Genomic DNA, 25,811 nt, shown 5'->3' on the forward strand with positions numbered 1-25,811 from the left:
CTGTGTTATTTATTACAACTCCATATGAATCTGCATCACCTCAAAGAAAAATTTTAATTAAAAACTATTTAATACACGCAAAAACATGTGAATCTCTTCATAGTCTTTCTGGAAATAAAATAATAGTGTATTTAAGCATACCTCTAGGATCCTTTGTCCAGGTTTTTTCATTCCTATATTCCCTATGTGCCAGGAACTGTGCTGTATGAGAATAAGTAGAAAAAGTAATTGCCTTCGCCATGTTCACAACTAATAATAAAAACAAGCATTAAAAAAGTAAACAAATAATTTTTCTCTATGGAAAAGTAATGGAATTGTGAGGAGTGGTTTATTTTGGATAGAGGATTTTAGATAAGACCTCTCTTAGGAAGCAACACTTTAGCCAAAATCTGAAGCATAAAAAGAAACAAAGCAGTCAAAAAAAGCAGAGCAAGGGAAATGAGTCCTATAAATTAACTTCGCAAGGCGTGAAAGAGATTGTCTCATGGCAAGGAACTGAAACCCGAGTGACTGGAGCGTGGTGAGCCCGGAGAGGGGCTCAGGGTGAAGCGGGAAGATGGGCGGGGCCAGAGCAGATCATGCAGGGGGGATAGTAGTGCAGAAAAAAAGCTTGGTTTTTATTTTTTCAACTATTTTTCAGTGCAGTGGGTGGGAATCCATGGGGAGGTTTTAAGCAGGAGAATGAGAGCGTCTTAATTATTAACCACCCCTTGGGGTGCCATGAGTGAAAACACCGGGACCAGTTCTGAAGCTTGTGTGGAATTCCAAGGGAAAGAGGATGCTTCCTTGGACTAGGGTGATGACAGCTTAAGTGACAAAAAAGAGATGGATTTCAGGTCCGTTTTGAAAGTAGTATTGTCAGGATTGGTGACAGATGGGATAAGGATGGTTAAAGACAGTTATCAAGAATAACTCCAGAATCTATTAGTTGAATAACTAGCTGAATTATGGTGCCATTTGAAAGATGTGGAAAATTAAAGGCAAAACAGCTTTAGAGGAAATTCAAGAATTCAGTTTTGACCTAGTTAAATATGAGGTGTTATATGCCATCTAAGTTGAGATGCAAATTTTGAAGTTGGATAAGCCCCAAAAAGGATATTTGGGTTAAAGATATAAATGTGCTAATTGTTAGCATGTGTATATATGAGGAAGGATAATATCGCTTAGGGAATGATGTAAACAGGGAGAAGGCATCTCAGGAATGAGCCCTTAGGAACTCAATAGATAGAGATCAGGTTTCTGGTGATGGACTATTCAGTAAGCGCGTAGGAGAATGTAACTGAGAGTAAGAGGAGGAAAAGTGTCAGAGTCTTTTGGGGAAGAATGGGTCATCCATGTGGATGTGGAAGTGACTGCTTGTCTCCTAGAGAATGATAAAAAGATTTGGAGGATGGAGAGCAACTTTGGATCAATACAAATGTTATAATGCATGAGGTGGTGTACAGTGAGTATTGTGAGAAACAGCAACCAGGATCCAGGAAATGTGGTATGACCAGGAGTGATGAACCTCCCAAAGGGTCTGCATAGCCAACTTTAAGGAACTGTAGAATGAGCAGTTAACCTAGACTCAGGGACCAGCAAAATCTTCCACATAACAGCTGACTCTTGAGCTGAGTCTTGAACAAGTAGGTATTATGGGGCCTGGAAATGAGGAGAAGGAAAAATAGACCAACTTATAAAATGCTTTGTATGGCACGCAAAGCTGTTGAAACTTGGTCCTGAGAGAAAAGCAAGCAATCGATGAGATTGTATTTCAACGCAGGACTCTGGCAAGCTATGAATAGGATTCTCCAAAGGAGACCAAGACAGAAACCAGGGAGGTAAGTTAGAAGGCCCCTGCTGTAATCCAGGAGTTGAAACTGCGATTTAAGGTGGTGGCAGTCAGTTAAAGCAGGGGATCGATTTGATAAATATTTAGAAAGTTGAGTTGGCCAGACTGTCTGGTGAGACAGAAGGAGAAGATGACTCTCAGGCTTCTGCCTTGGATAAGTCTGTGAGTTGGAGCACAGAAGATGAGAGCAGGTTGGGAAGGGATGGGACTCTGTGCTGCCTTCTGTGGCCTGTCATTCAACCTAGTAGAACTGTGCTGTAGGCAGATGCTAAACAAATTCCCTGTAGGAGTTGGAGCCCATCAGTTAATCTCTTTGTCTCGGTTTCCTTGTAAATAAAGTGTAGGAATTGGAATGAGGTGATGTTTACACTGCCTCCCATTCTAAAAAAAATTCTATGATTACCATGGAACATGAAAGAAAATATCACTACTTTCAGTCAAATAATTTAGAGACAGAATCCTCTTGCCTCAAACAAGCTTGAATTTACTCATTTCTTGGCCAAGTTTGACATAAATTGGCACTCTTCATTTTTTATCATAAGGAAGTTCTTCTACCATGCGATTCTTCTTTTGACTATCTGCAGTTCAGAGCTACGTGGCCTGGAAATTAAGGGGCGCCCTAAATGACAGAGCACTTCAAGTGCTGGAAAGTTGGCAGTGAGGAGAGAATATATTCATTGAAACATCTGTAGAAGAATTCATCATTCTGTGCAAACCAAAGCCTGGTTTCCTTTTTTAGACCTTAGGGCATATTATAAAATGTGGTCATTGTTATCCTTGCCTTCCTTCTCCATTTTTATCCTCTGTCTGAAAATTTGGTGTTATAAATATAATTTTTATGAATGTATACTATCATGTATTTTGAGTATATACCTCTTTTATTTGTATGTTTTTCTACCATTTAAGCATCTTATTTCTGTTTTCTTAAGGTGTTTACTGGCGTCTTCTAGAAACCTTGAACTTTTATATTTCAAGCTTCGTTTAGTTCTCTCTGCCTGATGATTAATAATAACACTTGTAAATAAAGCTAGATCTAGTTATTATCCTTGGAAACTTACTGCTTATCCCTAAATCAAAAGCAATGTTTTTCTTAATATTCTATCCTCTAACTCGTGTTCTTCATACTCTCCTTGCATTCATATTTAATTTTTTAAAATTTAAGGAAGCATCTGTGTTAGCGTGTGAAGTTTAAAGTCCAAATAAGGAACACCTCCTGCATTCTTCCCAGCACTACTTTTGTAGTTTTATCAAAAAACCATTAAGCTTGTTTATATAATTTATGCTTGATAAAGCCCTGGGATTTAGCTGATCAAATTCTATTATCCCCTATAATGGTAAAAGCTGTTCGTGTCTTTTTAATCTAATATTTATAGAGAGCTTGTTACTCAAGTTCCTAAGCACTCATACTCAGTAATATCATTTTAGTTATTATTATGCTTCTCAGAAGCTTCAGGAGCGAAGTGTCAGCAGGAAGGAAGTGAGTCGCTGGGGTGATGCGCTTGGGCTCTAGTGGAAAGTATCATGAACCTACCCCTCCTGACTGCTACTCCCATCTCCCTCCCCCCCAGCAAAGCAAAGCAATTCCTTCTCTATCATATTCATTTTCTTAGCAGTTTACAATAATACCAATTTATTATCTCACAGTTTCTGAGGGTCAGGAGTCTGCCACAGGTTAGCTGGGTCTACTGCTCCGGGTCTCAGAGGCTGAAATGGAGTCAGCAGGGCTATGATCTCATCTGAGGCTTGGGATCCTCTTCCATGTTCATTCAGGTTATTGACAGAGTTCAGTTCCTTGTGGTTTTAAGACTGAGGACTCCATTTTCTTGATGGCTATTGGCTCTGGATTGCTCTCAGCTCCTAGACGCTGCTCCCAGGTCCCTGCCGTGCGTCCTTCTCATAACATGGCAGTTGGAGCACCTCTCTGACCTGCAGAGTCTCTTTCAAGAGCTCACCTGATTAGGTCATGCCTGCCCAGGATAACTACCTGTTGAATTAACTCAAGCCAACTGGAGACCTTCCTTACATCTGCAAAATCTCTTCACCTTTGCCGTGTAGAGTAACCTAACCGAAGGAGTGATATCCCATTATCTTCACTGGCCCCACCCACATAAAGGAGTGGGCGTCACAAAGGGAGTGTACGCGAGGGGGCAGGAACCCTGGGGGCCATCTTCACAATCTCCTTACCATACATACGTCTGTGCCTCTGTATGTTCTTCATGATTCCAGCTACAGTTATTCTTACCTTTTGAAGAAGTCACTTACTTTTGAGTGCCATGTTTGGTTTACAAAATATTAAGCTTTATTATTACATGTCTTATGGCTTTTAACATATTGTTCAATTTAAGAAATTTTGAAAATAGAGCTAAGCAAAAATAAAAATTGCTTACTAGCTAAAGATAAAATTACTAACGTGTTAGGAAGTATGTGATAAAGATTTTACATTTTACACTTCTAGCTATGTGTATTATTGAGGGCAAACTAAATGCCAGGCACTATTCTAAGTAGATCACACACATTAACTTATCCAATAATTCACAACAACCCCATAAGGTAGGTCATAATACTCTTATTCCTGGTTTTGGGATGGAAACTAATGCTCAGAGAAATTAGGTCACACACCTAGTAAGCTGCAGAATTTACTTCTTATGCAGGCTTGTGTGATTCAGAGGCAGAGTTCATAGTTACTATGTGTGTGTGCGTGTGCATATGTGTGTGCATACAAACAGTAACTCCTCACTTTGGATTCTGTAGTACGATTTGTAATATGATTTGTGAAATAAGCATCTCTTCTTCACGTCTTTTCGTTATCATCAAAACTTCCTTACACAGTTCTAATTCATTATCTATGGCTTGGACAGCATTTTTGCTATAAACTATTTACTTCCTAATTGCCCAACTAATGCCTTGGGGTTTTTAATCAGAGAATACATTTTAAATGAAATCAGTATATAAACCGTTAGGCAATTATTATCAATTTTAGCTCTTAATTCAATTACAAGTATTTTCTCTAATATAATTTTCTGAGAGCTTTATAGGATAACTTGTGTATTTCCTGTTCCTAGATAAATCATCCCCTAGGGTTTGATTTTTAGGACAATTTAAATTCTTTTAGGATCATTTTTTAAGGCTTCCAAGATAATTTAAATTCTGTTGTCAATATCTAGTTACTTTTTCAATGTAAAATCTTAAACTGAATCTAACAAAATCTGGTTTGAGAATGTAACAAGATTGAATGGAATTGTATTGGGTATCATCCATAATATTTAATATGATTATGGTGCCTCTTTCTTCGCTTTTTTGCAAGAAAATCACCTAGAAATGAGGACACAGTTTTGCTATTCTCTCTTAGGGCTTATTAACGTCCACAAATTGGCCATGACTACGCTTCTAACCCCTTCATGTTCCTGTATGGCATGAACCATTTCTCTTATGTGTTCACGGCCTAAAGTGTAAGCCTCAAAACACTGGCTTCTTCCATTTTATTCCTTCCACTCATTTTTATTTTTTCTCATCAAAGGCTTTTTCTCTCCTCTTTGTCTCCTAACCTAGTTTACCTCCTCTGTCGTTAACCTACACATTGAATAGCTCCCCTCTGTCTTCTTTCAGTCACATCTTCGCTTTGTCGACCTCTCACAAGCTGTCTTTGTTATAAACCTTTGTAATCACTCAGCAACTTGTGCTGCACGCGCTCAGCTATTTCAGTTCCTCACAATCAGTATAAATCTTTGAATTCAATTCTGTTCATACAGCTTCAATTGAAAATCTAGGAACCAACTCACTGATCAAACACAGCTGGGAAAGAGGGCTCTTCTCCGTAACTGATTACCCACTCGGCCAAGACTCTCTTTTGGATTCACTCTCTTATTCCACAGATGGCTTCTACCTGCCAGGCTTCCTTTTAAATCTCTTCATTTTGTGTTAGTCATAGTGATAGGTTAATACTACAAAGTTCTCAAATGGTTTTCGAACTTTAAATCAAGAAAAGGAGTCGGAAACTATAAGAAGTCCAGGGAGGCCCATGCCATGGGACAGGGTCCGGGAAAGGATGCGAGGTAAAATCAAGAGACAGGGTAAGTCTACAACAGGCCACCAGTCACTTCTGAGCCTCCAAAATGGTACCTCAGACGCAAATGTGTCCACCTTCAAATATTTTTACACACCTGCCTGAACAATATTGTAAACACACTGCCTTTTTTGTGCTTTAAAAGCATTGCCTTTCTTGTGCAACTTCCCTGCTTAAAAGCTGAGCATGGTTTCCCATAGTCTATGGCTACGGACTATTGTTTGCTTTCCTCTGACATTTAGGGTCTGAAACTCTTGTCTTGCCCACAATAATCAGCTTGTCTGTCAGGCGGGAGGGAAAAATATTTAAAAGTCTTGCAAAATCCAGTCAAGATTGGCCCATTGCTTTGTGATCAAAAACCAAAAATTGAAGGAATAATCTCACACAAATTCACTAGGAATCCCTCTCTCTCTTCTGGCTAAACTTAAAGCCAACGTGCCTGGGTTTCCGTCTCTCCAAACCCTATGTTTTTCAGTTTGGCGGGGCACCTTTCGTTCCCTCTGAGTGAATCAATTTCCATATCTGAAGGTGCCAGGCAATTTTGCTGGGAGAGTCTTGTATAGCAGCCACCCTCTCTTCTTATCTGGTGGCTTGGTCTGATCGCTGCAACCGAGAAGGTGAAATAGTAAACTGCACCAATACTACGTGTTGCCTGAACTGGCAAATGTGGAGTCATATTTCCAGGGACTGACTTAAACTAGAAGTCCTGAAGCTCATCAGTGCCCTATATAAACGACTGCCACATGACAGCATTTGTCACATGTGTGAAGAGTGAGAAAATCACTTTGGAAAAAGATACACCTGTGGATGAAGCTGTCAAAAGTCTATTACACTTATGTGCAGAGGACTTTATTAGAATTGACCTCCCTTCGCATGATTATTAATCTCAAATCCATTTCTACTCGTATTTTTGAGCAAAAGAAATCAGCATTAAAAAGTAAGACTAAAGAACTTGCTATATCATCATCATCATAATTACTATTATCCCTTTTTTGCTTTTGTATACATCTATTGTATTCTCTCTTCACCAGAATCATATTTGTCCCCTCTGCTTCTAAGCTCACCTGGTGTACCTCTAGGTTTCAGGACTAAGACGGTCAGCATGCTTTTCAGAGGTGAGATGAGTGCTTTAGCTGACCTGGGCAGCAGGACATGGAGGTGAGAGCAGGAACTTTATTAGAACATGGTTGAAACAAGCCACGTGCGGAATGGATTCTGACATGATCTGTTCTCGGTTTCCAAAAGACTGTAAAATAATAGTGGGCATCTTGCTGATGTTTCACGTTGCTCCAATGTAGACTGTTTGCTCTCACTATCTGGGCATACGTCGTCGTGAACCCTCCCTTCACCACACCAGTGTTGATTCATTCAAGAATTTCCTTGGCTCCCCTGACGCTGGAACTCATGCTTCCTTTTTCCCCTGTCTTCCTCATTCTTGTTTTACTCTTTCATTTGGGTGTAGCACATTCTCTAGTAGCTTCTTAAGCTTTTAATATGAACTGTCCTTCTCTCTAGAAGTTAGAAGAACATTCATTTTGTCCCAAATGCTCCAAAATTTAATGAGGACGTGCCTTAGGGTAGGTCTGTTTTCATCCACCTGATAGGTGCTCATTTTGACACTGCAACTCCTTTAATTTCTTTTTATTGTTCTGTTTGTGATTTTGTCTCTTCTGATTTCTCTGTTCTCTCTTTCTAGAATGACCTTTCATCATGGTTTTAAGTCAAAGAGCTCTTTTTGTTCCTGAAAATTCCTTTTTAATAGTATTCTAGTACTGCTGCTTGAATGCAAAATCTTTTCTTGTATCTCAAGGATAATAAACATTTTTCTTTTCTCCTTCTCTCTTAGTTTTCTCTCAGTTCTTTTGTTCTGTTTATTTTTCTTTGTTTTTCTTTTCTGACCTCTAAGCTGCTCAGCTTTCCTCGGATTCCTAATGATGATTAGCTGTGTGTTTGTTATTGAGAGGGTCTTATTGACTTTGAACTTCACTCTAGGTTAGAGTGACCACAGGTCACGGTGTGCCCAGTATGGTCCCATCTTACTCCTCTTGCCCTGATGTAATTATTAATAGCTCTCCTTCTACTCTCAAGAATGTCCTGGTTTGAATACACACACACACACACACACACACACACACACACACACAATGTGTCATGTGTATATACAAGATAGACTCTATTTAGCCTTAATGGAGTTTTTAGAAGGGCAAAAGTAAAATGCCAGGGTTGATTCACCATCCTAACCTGGAAACCCCTTATTCATTTTAATCCCCTAATTTTATACCATAGAACCAAATAGTTTTTCAAAACACATGCTTTTAAATTTATTGAAACCTTCAAATTTTTAATATAATTAATGTCTCACTTTTTGTTTAAAGGATATCATAATTCTTAAAGTGTTTACTATTGATTTTCTATAAGAGGTAAAATGATGCTTTCATCTATAGTATTCCGTTTATTCCTTACAATAAGTGCATATTAATGGTACAATTTTGAAGACATGAACCAAGACACAATCAAGTTTTAATATTTTCCAAACAGCCAACGAGTGTTTAAACATCTTATCATCTATGGGTGCATCTGTAAGGCAATTTACACTAAGCTATTTACATAAAGAATATAGACTTGAATGAGAGGCTTCCATATCTTTTAGGGGCATAAATTTATCACTTTTCCTTTTTAATAGATTGAAACATTCTGAGAAATTCTTATAATTAAACATTCTTGTAATTAATATAAATTATCATTACTAGTATTATTTGAATTTTTTCTTCCCCTTGTCCTGAATTCCGGTTCACTACAGTCTGGGCTGTGATCCAAGATGTCCGTCTTGTTCACTACTGAAGCCAGCACTGCCCAGTATATAGTTGACACTAATAAATGCACTGCTGTGAACAGACCTATGTCGCTTTGGTCTTTTAGTAGGTCAGTAGTCAGCAATAGTTAGAGATAAGTGAGTAGATATGGGTAACTTCTCCACCCATTTCAGTACCACATAAGAAAACAAGTGTGACGTGACAGTCTGCCCCACCTGCAATTAGAAGACAAACGTTTATTAGCAATAGGCTCAACAGTTATCTATATAACTTATTCTGTAAACTCGAAATTCCAAACTCTCTATCCCTTTAGGTATTCCAACTACTTCTTGCATGAATGCTTCTCTTGCAGCAAATATGAAAACATTCTAGAAGCAGGATTGTGTTTACTTTATAATTGGAATCAGGCAACCGGAATCCTCTAATTCAATGGATGAAATAGAACTATTTAAGAATCCAGCCTCAGTCACCATTATGAAAATAAAAGGTAAAGTGTTCCCTAGATTCCTTCATCCTTTTGATGCAAGAGTGTGGAGACTCTCTAAATTATTTTAACCAGGAAACTTGGGTGAGCATCAGTAATTTCACCAGTAAAACCCCATCCCCCATAATGTAACTGACAATTAAATTTACTTATGCTAATTAACAAAATACAAGGTGTTGAGCAAAGATATATCTAACTTACATGCTTGTAGTATCCACCTCTCCAATCTAGTCTTTTAATGAAATTCAGCCAACCACCTATGGAGTGGGTGTTCTTGCTTAGCTCACCCTTGGGTGTAAATCGACTATATAATACACATGCAATTATATCAAACTGTCCTTGTGAATTATTTTAAAAGTAAATTACAGACCACAAAACATATTAATTTAGTAACTATCCAGATTGGCTACCAAGTATTTGTAAAAGGAACTATGTCAATGTAAGTTAGTAAATTTGGGAAACATTTGCAAAAGATGATTACTTTAACATTGTTAGTATGTTGGTTAATTGTTGTAAAGCACAATGAGTTATGTCCTAGTAATAGTTATCATCAATGATGTCCCTCGGTTTACTAATCACACCCCTGAATCGTCCTACTAATTATTAACTGTAATTTCAGGCCAACTTGAACAACATTTTCCTGTATGTTTTATTTTGTTCCTTTCTTCTTTCTCGTGTCCTTATTTTCAAAGCTTTCCCCTAGCGTTCTCCCTTGGATAGGAGAAGAGAGATCTGATATGACTCTGACATATTAATGTAACATCTTACCTTTCCAGTAGTATTTCCATTTCAAAGAGAATAACAAGAGGAATCAAAATATGGAGAAGATATTTTCAAACAGAGCACTTTCAAATGCTCTCTACATCATTCCTATCCATAGCTCCCATTCTACCTGGATATACAGGAAATAATAGCCCAAGTGATTTTTAATGGCTCGCCCATGTGAAGTTTTTGTTTGAGAGCTGGCAAGCTAGTATATCTATTAACTACTCTGTCTTACTTTTGCCTGAACATCTATTTTGTACCAAGGTTTTTTCCCCCCTCTCCCTAGCTACCTCATTCCATACACAGAGGCTGGAGGAAGATGAGATCAGATAAAGAAAATTGAATTAAATATTACGTAGAAACAAAATACAGAGGAAGACGTTGTGCAATAGAATACTTACTCCCTCTGGAAAGAGAATTATCTATTAGCATCATATTTCCACCATCTCTACTCACCTCGAGTTCTGTCTTCCCTTTGAAAGTTCTAGATTTTATTTATTAGAAGACAAATGCTGCATGATTTCACTCATATGTGGAAGACAAAAAATACATGGATAAAGAGAACAGATCAGTGGTTACCAGAGGGGAAGGGGATTGGGGGGTGAGCCAAAAGGATAAAGGGGCACATATGTATGGTGATGGATAAAAAGTAGACTACTGGGGGTGAGCACGATGAAGTATATTCAGAAATTGATAAATAATAATGTATACCCAAAATTACTCAGTTATAAACCATATGATCTCGATAAAATTACTTGAAAAAAATTCAGTATCCTCATATACAATACTCATTTTTAATATTTTGAAATCCTAATCTCCATTCCTATTTGAAAGAAAAATACTCCAACTTCCATATAATATTTGAGTATTTCCTCCATTGTGACAATACATTGTTAGAGTCTATGTATAATTAGGAGTGGGTAAGAATCCACTTTGCTCAGAAGCTTCCGTAGATGATGGGATTTTTGTCATTACATTGCCTATCTGCATGATACAGTTTTGATTGTCAGTAATTACAATCTCGTTTAAGTATTTTTGGTTGGTCATGAAAGTAAGAGGCGATGATAGTTTTAGCAACTTAAAGGAGGAGATCAGAAAGAAGTTGGATTTGGCGGGATTTACTCTTAAAACCAGTGATATTTTTTTTCTCCCATTTCAAGCCCTGGGCAGGAAGCTTATGAAAACGTTTGGATGGACTATAATGGCCCCATTGAGCATCTGACTCTCTTACAATGTCATTAAAATGAATTTTTGGTGCCAGTTCAGTTTGCCTTTAGCTCTACAGACACGGCCTTATTCTAATGGCGCTTCCCTCCATGGTAGCATAACGAAGGAAAGAAGAAAACAAGGTCCCAAAGGAGTCAATATGTTAAGTCTTTCTTTTTCAGTGGGTCCTGTGTCATGATGTTTCAACAGACTTCAAGTCTTTAAAGATGTTCCTGGATGATGATAATCTTGCTTTAAAGGGGATATTAATTTTCTCTGTCACAGTGGAAAAATATTTAGTGTATAAATTATTCCTAAAATATAAAAATCATGGAAATTTTATAAGTCTGCAAATCTCAGTTTTCCTTTAACAAAATTACAAAGGAAATCCTTCATTTATATCAAAAAATTAAAGTATTATTTTCAACACAAATGGAACTCTTCTACCATTTACTTTTGCTAAGCTTGGAAAACTCACAAAGCTTGTGACCGTTAAATCAAATTCAACTATGGTTTCTTTGTTTCTCACTGCAGTTATTTAAGAATACTGAACCTCTTTGATAAATAGGCAGAAAAAATCAATTCTGAAATAGTCTCACAAATCAATCTTTTTTACCATAATTTTTAAGTCAGCACTTGGACTTTCCAGTTACTCTGGTGCATCCTTAACTGACGTGGTTGCAAATCTCTTTCTAATTCTGGTCGTTAGTCTTTTCTTTTAATTGGATGGGTTCTATGATTGGATTAGTAGCAACTTTAATGGTAAGTGCAATATGGTGGTGTTCTATCAGATATTAGATAGACAGTGTAATCATTTCCCCATCTTATAAAATATCTATGCTTATTGTTATATGTTTTCCCTGGGTACAGTTTTTGGAATTTTAATATGTTTACCTAAGTTTATATAATTGTTAGTTTATTCACTCAACTAATATTTATTAGTGCATATTATGTTCTAGGCACTAGGGATACAATAGCAAACATTAAATTAGACATAACATCTGTTTGTGTGGAGCTCATAGTATCAAGAATATGTGTAAAATTATTTCAAAATATCCAGCATAGTATTATATTAGTGGCCAAGTCATTGCTATCAAAGACATTGAATTGTTGAAATGAACATTTAAAAAGTTATTAATGGGCTATTTATAGCCAATTTCTGATAGATAAAGAATTACTAGGTCTGCATTTCCCAAACTTAAGTGATTTGTATACCATCTTCACAAGTTTCATGAGGCCCACAGACCACCAATTTAATTATTTAACAAACATTTTTCTTTAAATCAACTCACTTTTTTTTTTTTTTGGCTAAGGAAGATTCATCCTGAGCTAACATCTATTGCCAATCTTTCTCTTCTTTTCTTTCTTTTCTTTTTTTATGTGAGTCACTGCCACAGTATGGCCACTAACAGACGATTGATATAGGTCAGCACCCAAGAACTGAACCCAGGCCCCCAAAGCAGTGCGTGCTGAACTTAACCACTAGGCCACTAGGGCTGGCCCTCAACTCACTTTTTTAAAACTTATTCTCATCCAAAGCACAATATCCATAAAATTTTGTGTTTAATACATTTGACTCTTTTTCCTAATGTGCTGTTAAACATCACTATTATTATTGTGGACATATAATTAATATGATCTTCTATTTCTCAAAGTGTCACTGGGACACGTACTTTGGGAAATTCTGATTTCACTAAACCCTTGTACCTAATTTAGCACTTTCCTTTTGTGAAACTATTAACTTGTACGGCCTTAGATCAAGAATTGTAACTAGCATGGTTCACATTTTTGCAAAATCTAATACCTTACCTAAATTCAGGGAAGGCTTCAGTACAAGAACTTTATTTCAAAACACAGGTATTATAATTTGGTAGAAAATGGCTGACTTGGATCTTGATCTGTTATTTTGCTAACAGTGTACACGTGTTGACCCAAGTGTCCTTTATTACCCACATCTGACCTTCGGACATTCTCCTTTTATCCTCCCAACAATAATTCTGACAATATTTAATGAGCAAATTCTGTATCCTGCATCTTTCCCCTCAAAGAATGTGAGTTGTCCCAAGACATTCTAAAAAGACCCCTCCTCCCAACCCTGCTAGTTCTAAACACAATCCTGTGCTCCCTGGTCTCTCCTTCTTCCTTGCCCTTTACCAAACCCACAGTGCTGTGTACCAGGTTATGGTTGTTATACTATCACAGAATTTGGAGCTAAAGAGAATTTTGATCAGCTGGTCACACCCCATGTCTCATACAGATGAGAAAATTGAGGCTTACATCTTGATAATCCCAACTTAAATGCTGATATATATTTAAATTGGATTGGGCATATTTATAGAAGGAACCCCAATAATAATGTTTTGAACACTTCCTTAAAACACTATATTGCTGTCACTTTTTCAATCAGCTTGCAATATGATTTTGCTTAAGTTATTTATATTATTTATTTATCCAATGTCTTAGTTACTCCTCAGCCACATTTCGAGCATATAAACAACAACAATAATAATAACATGCTAATATTTAGCAAACGCTGTGCGCTGGGAATTGTGCTTTATGTGCACAAGCTCACATGAGGTAGGTCGTATTATTATCCCCTTTTGTGTGTGAGGCAGTGAAAGCATAGGTAGATACCTGGCCTAAATTCAAAAATTATCAAATGGGAGAGTAGAAACCATGTTTTTGTGACTTTGGAGGCCACCATCTTTGTCACTTCATTATAGCACCCACTTGGTTCCTGGTGCCATGCTAGAGGTATAAGACACTGCATAAATGTATAAGATGCAATTCAGATCTTTAATAGGCCTTCAGTCTAGCTCAAAAGACAGAAGTAGAAATATTATTCACCAGATTTAGGTCTGAATGACTTTTAGCTATTGTCAAAACTTAAAACTACCTCCCTAGGAGGAAGATTCATGATCGTTGATATACATGTGACCCGTGCTATGGAGGCAATCTCAGTCTAAACACTCCACATTGCTTTGCACAATGGCAGAATCAGTGAAATAAAGCTTGTAGCATGACAAAATGAGCTTAGCGGTGTTGTTTTCCCTCCCGGGATTAAGGCCAACGTGGGGCCCCTGGTCAACCTAGAGAAAAGCCCATAAAGGCAAGTTCAACAGCTCAGAGTTAGTATGTAGGACTCCCCTGGCAAAGCCACTGTGACATGTCCTCAGGTGAATGTCCCTTATCCCATCTAAGCCTGGTGAAGAATCATGAGCTCCAACTTCACACCAACTCAGCACCATGAGCACAGGCTCAGCGTAGCTGTCTGGAATGGAACAACCGCAGCAAAAATACTTCTAGCGGTACGAGTGCTACGACCGTATACGTTATATACAAAACAGAGAACTTACACATCGTAGGAGCGCATTAAATAAGTATTCCTGATTGATTACAGCAAATGCAATAATGAAACACTGCTATTTAAACATATAAATAAATGAGTATAGAATACGGTGCAAAAATACATATTTTTTTCTCCTTGTGGTGTTAAAGATGATCTAAGAGATTTTAGGAGAAAAAGGAAGATATAAATAACTTAATAGCTTGTTAAAAACTTAGAAGTTTATTGAAATTCTTTGCTAATAGACTTGGTACTTTCACAGAGTTTTTATAATAGCCTCAAGTTCCAAACAAGTGAGTGTGTATAATTGACAGCCCCTATAATAATGAGAGCGGTGGCGTCGTGAATCAGCTTCGTAGCCACAATTCTTCATCCCGAGCAGGTCCACACTGGCACTTGCAGATTGCATGTTCTTATTGCAGGTGACATTGAGAGATTACATTAAGTTGGTTATCGATCATGTTGTATGGGTTCACTTTACTAAAATGTAATCTCTATTTCAGCAAATCTGAATCTGACAAAGTATGCCATTTTCATGCCGCATAGGCTCAGCAAGAAGTTATAAGAGAGATTAGAGGTTGGCTGGGGCCCCAAACTCTGGGCATTTCAAATCGAACCCACAGTGTTGTTTAGAAGTATTGAATTAAATGATACATATGAAAATGTTTTCTATTCACTGACATGTAGATATGAAATTATAGTACTTTGGAAAGTACAAAACAAGTGTGATTAAACCTCTAGTTTCTACAAAGGACTCGGTACATCATAGTAAATAAATCCTCCCCTCCGGGGATTTCAGAGTAAGGAAGCCTCCGCGAGAACAGTGATTTATATATGATAATTATCACAACAGAAAAAAAACAAAATTGCTTATATTTCTCCTCATTTCTAACTTGCCTTATCAATTGTGCCAGCTTCTTTTCATATTTTTCCTTATAGCATATCAGTTGGTCTGGTCCCATTCTTTCTGAGCCACCCTTATCCTACCCTAACTCTGCCACACATGTAAAAGTAACTTAGCTGAAACTAATATTAATCTGGATTTCTCCATGCAAGACAATTTTCAAGTCCATTTAAACTGCTGACTCTAATCCTCGTAGCCTACTCAATCACTATTGCTATATCCTATATTTTTCAAAAATGTGATATGCAGGCAGAAAACTGCATTTGTGTGTTCCTGGGAAATCGAACAAGCAGATCCCCAGAAAGTCTCATAAGAAGATATTTATTGCATTGGTGACATTACTATTATCTAGAGACCTTCACTGTTGAAGGATAAGAGGTGGCGAAGCCTAGGAGGATGACTCATTAACTAAAACTCAGTAGACAGGGATATAAAGTTAAAAAGTCAATTGATTTAATTTGTAATGAGAAATAATTATCCAGAAACTCCGATACTCAAAATCTATTGCATCTTCTCCCTATTGGCAAGCCTACATTCTCAGATAATCGGGGGCTTGGAATCAGTACAAAAGAAATTACATAGATCACATGAATTGATGACAGCAGGCTGAGCCTGTTGGTTGCATTAGTTTACTACTTAAGTCTGTTCACTCAACTTCTCTTTCCATTGCATAGTTTTTTGACAGTCACCAACTTCTGCTTCTACAGCTCTTCCTTTTTCCCAAGTTTCCAAGGTTGAACAAATACCATTCCGATAATTTTTTTCTCTACACATAAATGACGTGAAACAGGTTAACGTTAGTTCCTCCAGACCTGCACGTCAACTGACTTCTTAAGGTTAGTTTACATTTTTCCACTCTGATCCATATGTCAATTTTAAATTTTAACTCATTGAGAGAAATTTTATTCCTTATCCATATTTTTAGGGTCCTCTTCAATGAAGCCCCAAAGTACTCACAACATGTTTTCCAAGGGGAGATGCCCTGTAAGACAACGTTCTTAAATTATGGACAATTATATTTATTGTCAAAGTCTCAGGGAAAACAATAGTTCACTGATTTTCTTTTTTTCTTTAAGTATGCTTTTTGATGAGGAAGTGTGGCCCTGAGCTAACATCTGTTGCCAATCTTCTTTTTTTTTTCTCCCCAAGGCCCCAACACATAGTTGTATGTCCCAGTTCTAAATCATTCTAGTTCTATGTAGGATGCCACGACAGCACAGCTTGACGAGAGGTATGTGGGTCTGCACCCAGGATCCAAACCGGCGAACCCTGGGCTGCTGAAGCAGAGCACATGAACTTAACCACTTGGCCATGGGTGAGCCTCTGATTTTCAGATGAACATTTTTTTCCCACAATTTTTTGTTAGTGCCCTTGAGTTGGTTCTGACTCCTAGCAATCCCATGGACAGCAGAGCGGATCCTGCTCCATCTTTTTGTGCCATCCTCTCACCATCCAGCACTGTGTTAGACAATGCTCCATTCCTATTCACAGGGTTTTCATGGCCAATTCTTTCAGAAGTGGGTGGCCAGGTCCTTCTTCCTAGTCTATCTTAGTCTGGAAGCTCAGTTGAAACTTGAAACCTGTCCACCATGGGTGACCCTGCTGGTATGTGAAATACCAGTGGCGTAGCTTTCAGCATCACAACAACACACAGCCACCCCAGTATGACAACCAACAGACAGGTGGTGTGGTTCCTTGATCAGGAAATAAACCTGAGCTGTGGCAGTGAGAGCGCCGAATCTTAACCACCAGCCTACCATTCACAATTTTAACTTCCCTGAAATCAGAATGCATCTTACTGTCCATAGCATCTTGCCATCTCTATTGACCAAGCTGCGACTGTGATGTAGTTGTCTTTGCCTGTGTGCATGTGGCACTAGCATCAAAACTTGCAGATTAGGTCTCAGAGGCTTAGAAGAAAATTCTGGCGATGATAGAGGAGCCTTCTTTTTAAGAACTTCTCTGTCACCAATGCTTTTATAGGCTGAGAGGACCGTTCTGTTAGGACATCAATGATTTCTGTTGCAAAGTGTTTCAGGAGAGTTGGACCATGAATGTGAAGAAATGTGAGGAATGCCTTAACCAATTCCTTTCACTTATGTTTTCCTTTTCAAGTATGCCTCAAAGTGACATAATTAAATAAAGGTAAAAGAGTTCTTTTAAGATGTTTTATTTTTTCTTTCTTAGTGGTGCATAAAATAGTAGTGTATCCTATAATCCATGACCTCCTAAATTATGAAATATGATAATGTGTATTCTTAAGTAATATCCCATCTATATACACAAACTGGTCATTTTAGAAATGTCTGTGAGCTGGAACCAACATCATTTTTGAGATGGACAAATCTTCATTTATTTACTCTCCTATGAAGGAAAGTGGTAGGAGGTCATCCCTCTTATTCCAAAAGATGTAAGGAGTAAATTTGTGATATTTTCAAATTTTGTCCAATAGCAAATGGAAAAATTAAAGTCCTGTATTCATGAGGTGTGATAAAGAGCTATTCCATTACCATGCAGTCAAGTCCGTTACAGGGTTTACATGTGAAAAAAACGAGTAGAGAAATATAAATTTTTGTAAATGAGATAGGGGAATGAAAATGTTGTGTTTAAATCAGTAAGTGGAATTTCCTAGACGAGTAGGTTGGCGGCACCGCGACTATTTATTTATGTGAAAAATTCAGGGCTTCCCTTTTCCTCTGCTCTGGCAGATGCTCCTGGGGAAGAAACGACTCGGCTTTGAAGAGGCTGCTGCAGACACGCATCTTTATGCTCGCACAAGCTGCTCGGGGGTGGGGGGGGCCTCCATGGGGAAGCCTCACAAAACCCCTCTGAGGCCCATCCCCAGCTCACAGGCTCGGGGAACAAGGCCGAATTGATGGCATGTGGTGTTCTCCAGGGCCGCAGCAGGGGAGATATTGATCGGCGAGATCCTCACTGAGAATCTCAGTGACCCTTTCTGGGGCCTCGTGGGTCTGCTAGTCCCCAGCAGTGTCTTTGAATTGCTGTGCTGTCCGTGGCCTTCTGCCTGCACTGTCCCATTGGACAGAAACAGTTGCATAAAGTCAAAAGTAGTTCCCATAAATCCCATTCCTGTGTTTGGCTTAATGTCGTATCCCCAACTGTCAGTTCCAAACCAGGAGCAGATCTGTTTACAGACTTAGATGGATTGGTTTTTAATTAAAAATGTTAATTAACTTATATTATTTTAAATGTGTACCTTTATATGTTGAAATATTTTATATGCTGTTTTATTTAAAGCAACATAGAAAATAAATATTATTACTATGAGTTAGGAATAAAATAAGTTGGTGAGTGATTTTACATCTATAATATATTCTATTGTATATATTATGTATAATGTATAATATATAATACATTGTATTATATATTAAAATTATATAGTTTTATATTATATAACTATATAGAATGTATAATTTTATATATAATTATGTAAAATTTTGCATATATATAAAATCACCCACCAAAGTTATATATAAATATATGTAAATAAAATATATTTAATATATGAAATATAAGTATATAATTTATGGATATAATATTAAATATGTTTATATATTATAAGCATATAAATATAAAATCCTGGCATTACTGCTAGGTGTAAGTAATGAGTAGAGATGATTTGAGGCCAAACTATGCATGCTTACAATCTCCTGCCCTTAATTAGTTAAGGTTTGAAATAATTGACCAGTTTATTTTTAATTATTTTCTATGAAATTCTTCTTGTCTTCTACTCCTCTAAAAGATTACATAGAGAGAAAGAAAGAAAAGGAGGGAGATGGTACCAAGAATGCCCATCGCAGCATAACCTGTCCATATGTGTGGCTGTCGGGCTGGTGATGCAGTTATGCAGGTTCCTCCCTGCACAAGGGCAGCCAGACGAGTGAGTCGGGGCTGAAATCAGTTCATGCTCCACTCACAAGCCGCATGCTCTGGCTCGTATCTGCATTCATGGAGAAAAGACCACCTTTTTCTAAATCGCACAAAGGTATCCTATAGGCTCCCTTGGCCCAAGTGGTAGAAATACACTTCCTCATCCAGGCAACAGAGTCTAAAATTACACCCATAGAAATCCAAGCTGTTGTGTTAATCGTTACCCTTTCCAGGCACTGTCTTTTAAAATCCAGTGACACTCAGTGCAAAGTGGCTTAATTGGTACTTTCTTTGGTGATTAGAGTAGGCACTGGCAACATAAGGCACCAAAGGGATCCCAAGGAAAGCAGTGAGCAAAGAGGTGAGAGAGACTGGAAGCTGGCCTGTTGATTTCCTTGGGATCACCCAAGTGTCCTGTGTCTGCTGCCTTGCCATCAAATACTCACTTTCTATTTGATTTATAGCATGAAGGGTCAACACTTGAGACTCAGCACAATGTTTAAAACATTCAGAGAATCTCCTCAATTCACAAGCGATGTTGGGACAAGACTCAGGTCCAGAGCTCACATGACTAGTGACGATTTCATTTATTTATATCAAGAGAAATTTTGCACCTGTGCTTTCACCAGCAGAAAGTCGGTGAGCCTTCCTTCACGCAAACCTCATTAGCTGGATACCACAGGCAACTGATGGAGGCAAGAGAATCCTCAGTCCTGGTTTCCGCTTGGCTCTGTATGTCTACAACATAGTGTATTTTGAATCTCTTTGCTTCCTTTTTTAACTTGATATAGTTTGGACTTTATGTAACCCTAAAAGTTACCTAAACTCAGCTCTCACATAGACTGCTACTGAAAGCCAGACTTACAGAGTTGGAAGTGTTCTGTTGAAGAATCATTCATTTAAAAGCAACAGCAAAGATTTATCAATACTTGGCAAAATCCTGCCAGTCCATTCTTCACTGTCCACCTCTCTCCTGACAACGTCCTTTTACAGACAAATAAGACTCATAGTGGTATTTCACTTGGGACCCAATGATAGAGAACTCAATATATTTGAACACTATAGCCTTCATTTATAATTATTTTACACTTCTTTTTTGTGTTCCTTCCTTTTTATAGCAGAATTAGAGGAGAAAATGGCATTATTTGAAAATATATATATATATATCAGGAGTGAGAACTCTTGCACCATATTTCTCTGCTTTCTGAATAACTGAGAATATGGACAAATCAATTAGCCTCCCTGGGTCTCTATTTTCCTCTTTATAAAATTAGACAGTTAAACTAGATAAATTTAAGATCACATCCAACCATAAATGTACCATAATACTAACGTGGAAAATAATGAGTTACTCAGAGCTATTTCTGAATCAAAACATGAGGCTGTTTTATGAACTGTGGGATTAATTTGTAGAGCCTCAGACTTTCTTATTTGAAAGAGAAAAAGGAAATAAAAAGAAAGAGGCACTAGATATGTTTAGATCTTCCTTAGCCAATCACACTATCTAAAGGAAAAGGGGGATGCTTTATAAGGACTGCAGGGTATTTACAAAGGACTAGAGCCACAGCCAGACCCAGGATTAGGATGTAGAAATCTAAGTACTCAGCAGAAATTTGAGGTTGTTCCCAAAACCCAATTCCAAATTTCGAGGGAAAACAATCAGCTTGACCCAGCTTGGGTCAGGATCCTCTTCCCAGGACAATCAGCTATAACCAGATGGCTGGCAGAATCTAGAACAAACATCTCAAAGGGCCCTTTATGAGGAGACAATTCCCAAGCAAGAAGTTACAACGTGAACAGACGTGCTGGAATCTATCAACAGAAGTGCCTGTTCCTCACCGCTTCCAGCTATAGTACTCTAAAGACTGGAATATTTAAATGTATAAAAGGAAATATTGCCCTCAGTTTTAATTCTTGACTACCCAAGAAAATCATCAATCTGTAAAGTACTTTCTTCTGTGTACTGACACAATAATTAGAACCAAGCTTAATCGGATGTGCGATTATGTTCTTTTCCTCACATCACAGCACCAGGCTATAACAGAGGGACAGCTGCGCCAGCCTGGTGCTGGAAGGGAGACCTTCTGAGCCTCTTCAGGAAACTGACATTTATGGGAGCCATGGTATGGCATCAATAATTCACAGAACCTCATGACAAGTGCTGGCAAGCAGCTGGTCTGTAGATGGGGGCCTCATCACTTATTCATGATCGAGACATTTTTAGTGGTTCATTGCCTTATTTTAAAGCTTATTTACTTGTAGGGGCTACAAAAAGGATGCAGCAACTAGCAATTAAATCAAGAGTACCACTCTGCATTATAAGGGGGTAGGTTGATTACTTCATGGAGAGAATAACTGGCTTTGGAAGCCATAAGTGAATGTTTGGCCACCAAAACTTCATATTTTAAATGATCTGTTTATTTCCGTTTAACATTTGCTTGTACAGTGAATTAAAACCAACTCTTACTACTACCTTATTTTATAGAACCAAAGACATTTAGCAGAATTCAGTGGCTCTTTACAGATGATCAAGTCCTTACTCTGCATTTTGTTTAAGAAACAAACGCCTAGGCCACTAGAGCACATTCGCAAAAATCGCATAGCTGATTCATAAAAGTGCTAAGACTAAAAGTCAAGTTTTGTGGAATTTCCCCCCCTAATTGGACTTCACATGCACAGAATTAGATTAATCATAATCCTTGGTTTGCGTCATACTCTCATTATTCATCACTAACTAATCACCTTTTATTTAATAATAATATAGCACGGGCTTGTGAATCCATCATCCTCCAAAAGAGCTAGGATGTTGGCAATAATCTACTGAACTCACGGTTCTTCCCACTCCACCCCCTCTCTCCCACACAGAGGTAACCGTCACCCCAAATCCTGCATTTCTTGTTGTCTTTTCTATAGTTTTCTTACATTAGATAAAATCCTTAAAAAATATATATCTTTAGCTTTTTTAAGTTTATAAAAAGTGTATCATGCTGTGTGTAACTTAATCTTATATGACCAAGGTTCCTCCACTTTGTTTTATATGCCCAGGCCACAGTGGTATTTTTCACTCTCCTGTTAACAGACTTTCGGATTGTCTGTAAGTTTTCCCGTTGTGAACATTTCTACTCTGGATATTCTTACGAATGTCTCTTGTTCTAAAGGTGCCTGAGTTTCTCAGGGGTGTATACTTAGCAAGAATTGCTAGGTGAGAGACTATACAAAAGTTCAACTTTACAAAGTAACAACAAATTGCGCCTCAAATTGGTGGCACCAAGATGCACCACCACGAGCAATGTATGAGATCCTGTAGACAATGTCTGTTGGGGGATCAGAAGGCTTTGTCCATAAAGGGCTCGACAGTAAATATTTTAGGCTTTGCAGGCCACATACAGCCTCTGTGGCAACTACGCAACTCTGCTAATGTAGGTAAAAGTAGCCATGGCCACCATGTAAATGAATGAGCGTGGCTGTGTTCCAATAACACTTACTTCACGGGCACTGAAATTGAATTTCATAAATTCTTCACATTACAAAATACGATTGTTTTTTTCTGATCATTTAAAAGTATAGGAAAACATTCTTAGTTGTGGGTTGTCCAGAAACATGTGGCCGGCTGTTGATGTCTTCCCTTCCTTCTTCCTTCCTTCCATATCTCCTCCATTCTTTTTTTGACTGATTTAAAAAAATTATTATAACCTGTTGTATATCATACACTGTTCCAATACTGAGAATTCTGTTGGTGAATGAAATATATAATGATCAAATGGTGATAGGGATTATAAAGACAAATTAAAGGAAGTGGATGTTGGTGGTAGGAGCTGATGGTTTAGACACAATGGTTGGGAAAGGCCTCTGACAGAATGATGTTTGAGCTGAGCCCTTATTTTTAAATGAGGGATTGGGACATGCAAATATCTGAAAGGGAACTGTTTCCCTGAGAGAGAACAGCAGATCTATCCACATCCCTGAGCCTCACACTGGATTTCTGTTGCCATGCTGGCATTCTCTTCCCAAATATGCAACAATCTCCTCTAACTCTCCATTTTCACATCGGAATTGACCACCTACTGCCATCTTCGGTTTCCCAACCTGGTGAAAGGCTCTCTTAACCCATCATCCAAATCAAAACCTTTCAAATTTTCTTCCTTCTCTCCTCCCCTTTTACCCCAAACATCTGTTTAGTCAACAAGTACCTTGATTTCTATTTCCTTAGTATCTGTGTTAGTTTGCTAAAGCTGCCATAACAAAATGCCACAAACTGGGTGACTTAAAGAACAGAAATTAATTTTCTCACAGTTCTGGCAGCTGAAAGTTCAAGACAAGGTGTCAGCAGAGTTGGTTTCTTCTGAGGCCTCTTTCTTTGCCTTCAGAAGTCCGCTTTCAGGCTGTGTCCCCGCTGTCCCTTTTCTTATAAAGACACTAGTCAGATTTGAGTAGGTCGCGCCCTACCAGCTTTATTTTATCTGGCTCACCTCTTTAAGGCCCTGTCTCCAATGCAGTCACATTCTGAGGGACTAGGGGGTTAGGGTTTCAATGAGGATTTTGAAGGAATACAATTCAGCCCATAACAGTATCTTTTCATTTAATCCTCTTTTTCTCCATTTTTTAATGCCATTTTCTTACATAAGGTCCTTCTCTTTTCATCTTTGTTATTGGTTTTCTGACTCTGGTCCATACTCTTATGATCAATTCCCCCAAAGCTATCAGAATAATCACGCCAAAATGAGAATACGATCATGTTTTATTCTGCATGAATCCGTCATCGGTTCCCCAGGTTCGTCAGTCTTCAGGATAACGCCCACGAGCGTATCACATTCTCAGGGAACTGCACCCATCCACACGGCCACTCCCCTCTCTCACCAGGAAACTCTCTGCCTCTCAGCTGCAGCAATCGTTAACTCCTTGCCGTTCAGGCCCTTTGCAAATTATCTTTGCCTGAAATCCCACTTCTGCTCTAATCCAGTCTTTTTACATGATTAATACATTCCAAAAAACACAGCTGAATATCATCTTCTATTGAAAACATTAGCAGACTGCCATTTCAACATCTAAGTTGGCTGTTCCTCCTATGTGTTCTCATAGCATCATAGTATCTTTTCACATCACTAATGTAAATAATTACTTTTGCCTTGGACTGTGAGTACCTTATGAGCAGGGGCTGTGTCTTCATTTATTCTTGTATCTTGAGTGCTAGCGAGGTACCTGCTCCTCTTCTGCACTTAGTAAATATTTCATACATAAGTGAAGGAATGAATAAAAAAGATTAGCTAGAAGGAGCTTTTGTATATTATTTCAATACTCTAATGCCAAGATTATAAAAGTAATTGATTACAGTTAAAAATAAACCTTTAGGTTTTACTAAGTAAAAAAGATGACATAAAAGGGCATACATATTGTAATTACGACAGAATATATATATAGCAAAAGACACTGAAAATTAACAACTAATATTTAAAACCGTTTGGTTTTTGTTTGCAGATGATGAGTCTGTATGTAATTTATTTCCTTTTCCCTACTTCCCTGCATTTTTCCAATAGCCTTAATTCCATGAAATGTCCCATGACTCTACTCGTGTTAACAGATTTACTACCTTTTTCTCAACATCCTCAAATTGTTCTCTCTTTTACATTTCACTATTTAGAAAATTAAAAATGGTATCTGCAGCCAAATTATTCTGCCTTGAATCCACGTTTTCATGGGAAACAAAACAAGACACATAACAAGGCTTGGAGGGTAAATTTCTCCAACCCACTGTGAAATTTCCATTAAGCGCTTCATAACTTCTCCGGGTCTTAGCCTTGAGGACAGTTGAAGAGTTTTATCTTTGATCAAGGGGTACTTTAGGCTAAAATTATCTACTGTTGTAGAGAAACTCTTCCACATGGTCCCATTCTGCTGCTATGAAGGTAAGAGTCATCCCCACATTTCACTGACTGCGTAGCTGCAGGATGCAAGGCAAAGACTTGGAAAAGAGATTAAGCCTCACTCAAAACATTATTTCCATTAAAATTACATCACATCGAATATTATTACCTAAATGTTTTCATTTTTCTATAGCTCTAACAAAACAAATATTGCCCTTGAGGCAACCTCGCAGAATAACTTTCACTTAGGAGAAATGGGAAAAGGAATAGACATTATAATTTTATGGAAAGAATAAAATACTAATGGTATGGTTTCTAGAAGCCTTCCCTCTGATTGTCTTTCACGTGCTGATTATCTCGGTGGCTCCATAAGAGAACTGTAGAGTTTCGGAGATGGAAGGAATCTTACAGATCATCTAGTATAGATAGCCTCATTTACAGCTGAGGAAATTCAAGTCCAGAGAAGCCCAGGAGCTTGGTAGAAGTCCTCATTCCCCTTCCTCTGGGAGACCTTGGAAATGAATTGCATGGTAAGCAGCGTGGCTCTATTATTAATTTCAGTCATTGCGTTTGTCCGCAGGCCCTGCAGTCAGAAAGACTGGGCTCCATACTCCTTTCACCGCATAGCAGTGTGATCTTGGGTAAAT

The 25,811-nt window shown here is 38.0% G+C and overlaps 1 protein-coding gene and 1 long non-coding RNA gene across 3 annotated transcripts in view; one reads left to right on the top strand and one right to left on the bottom strand.

Annotated features, from left to right (window-relative positions):
- Positions 1-3,948, bottom strand: part of LOC138923838 (uncharacterized) — a 44,482-nt gene extending 40,534 nt beyond the window's left edge. Inside the window, exons 1-2 of one of the 2 annotated variants that reach the window (XR_011438017.1) lie at positions 3,474-3,923; positions 142-201 (exon numbers count right to left, since the gene is read on the bottom strand). This is a non-coding gene — a long non-coding RNA (uncharacterized lncRNA). Of the gene's footprint in view, positions 1-141; positions 202-3,473 lie in introns of both variants that reach the window. The other variant, XR_011438018.1, reaches the window with a different exon arrangement.
- CNTNAP2 (contactin associated protein 2) overlaps positions 1-25,811 on the top strand; it is a 1,879,249-nt gene that overhangs the window by 1,211,586 nt on the left and 641,852 nt on the right. The window lies entirely within an intron of this gene.

The sequence above is a fragment of the Equus caballus genome, chromosome 4, assembly GCF_041296265.1.
Source record: "Equus caballus isolate H_3958 breed thoroughbred chromosome 4, TB-T2T, whole genome shotgun sequence".
Taxonomy (NCBI): Eukaryota; Metazoa; Chordata; class Mammalia; order Perissodactyla; family Equidae; genus Equus; species Equus caballus.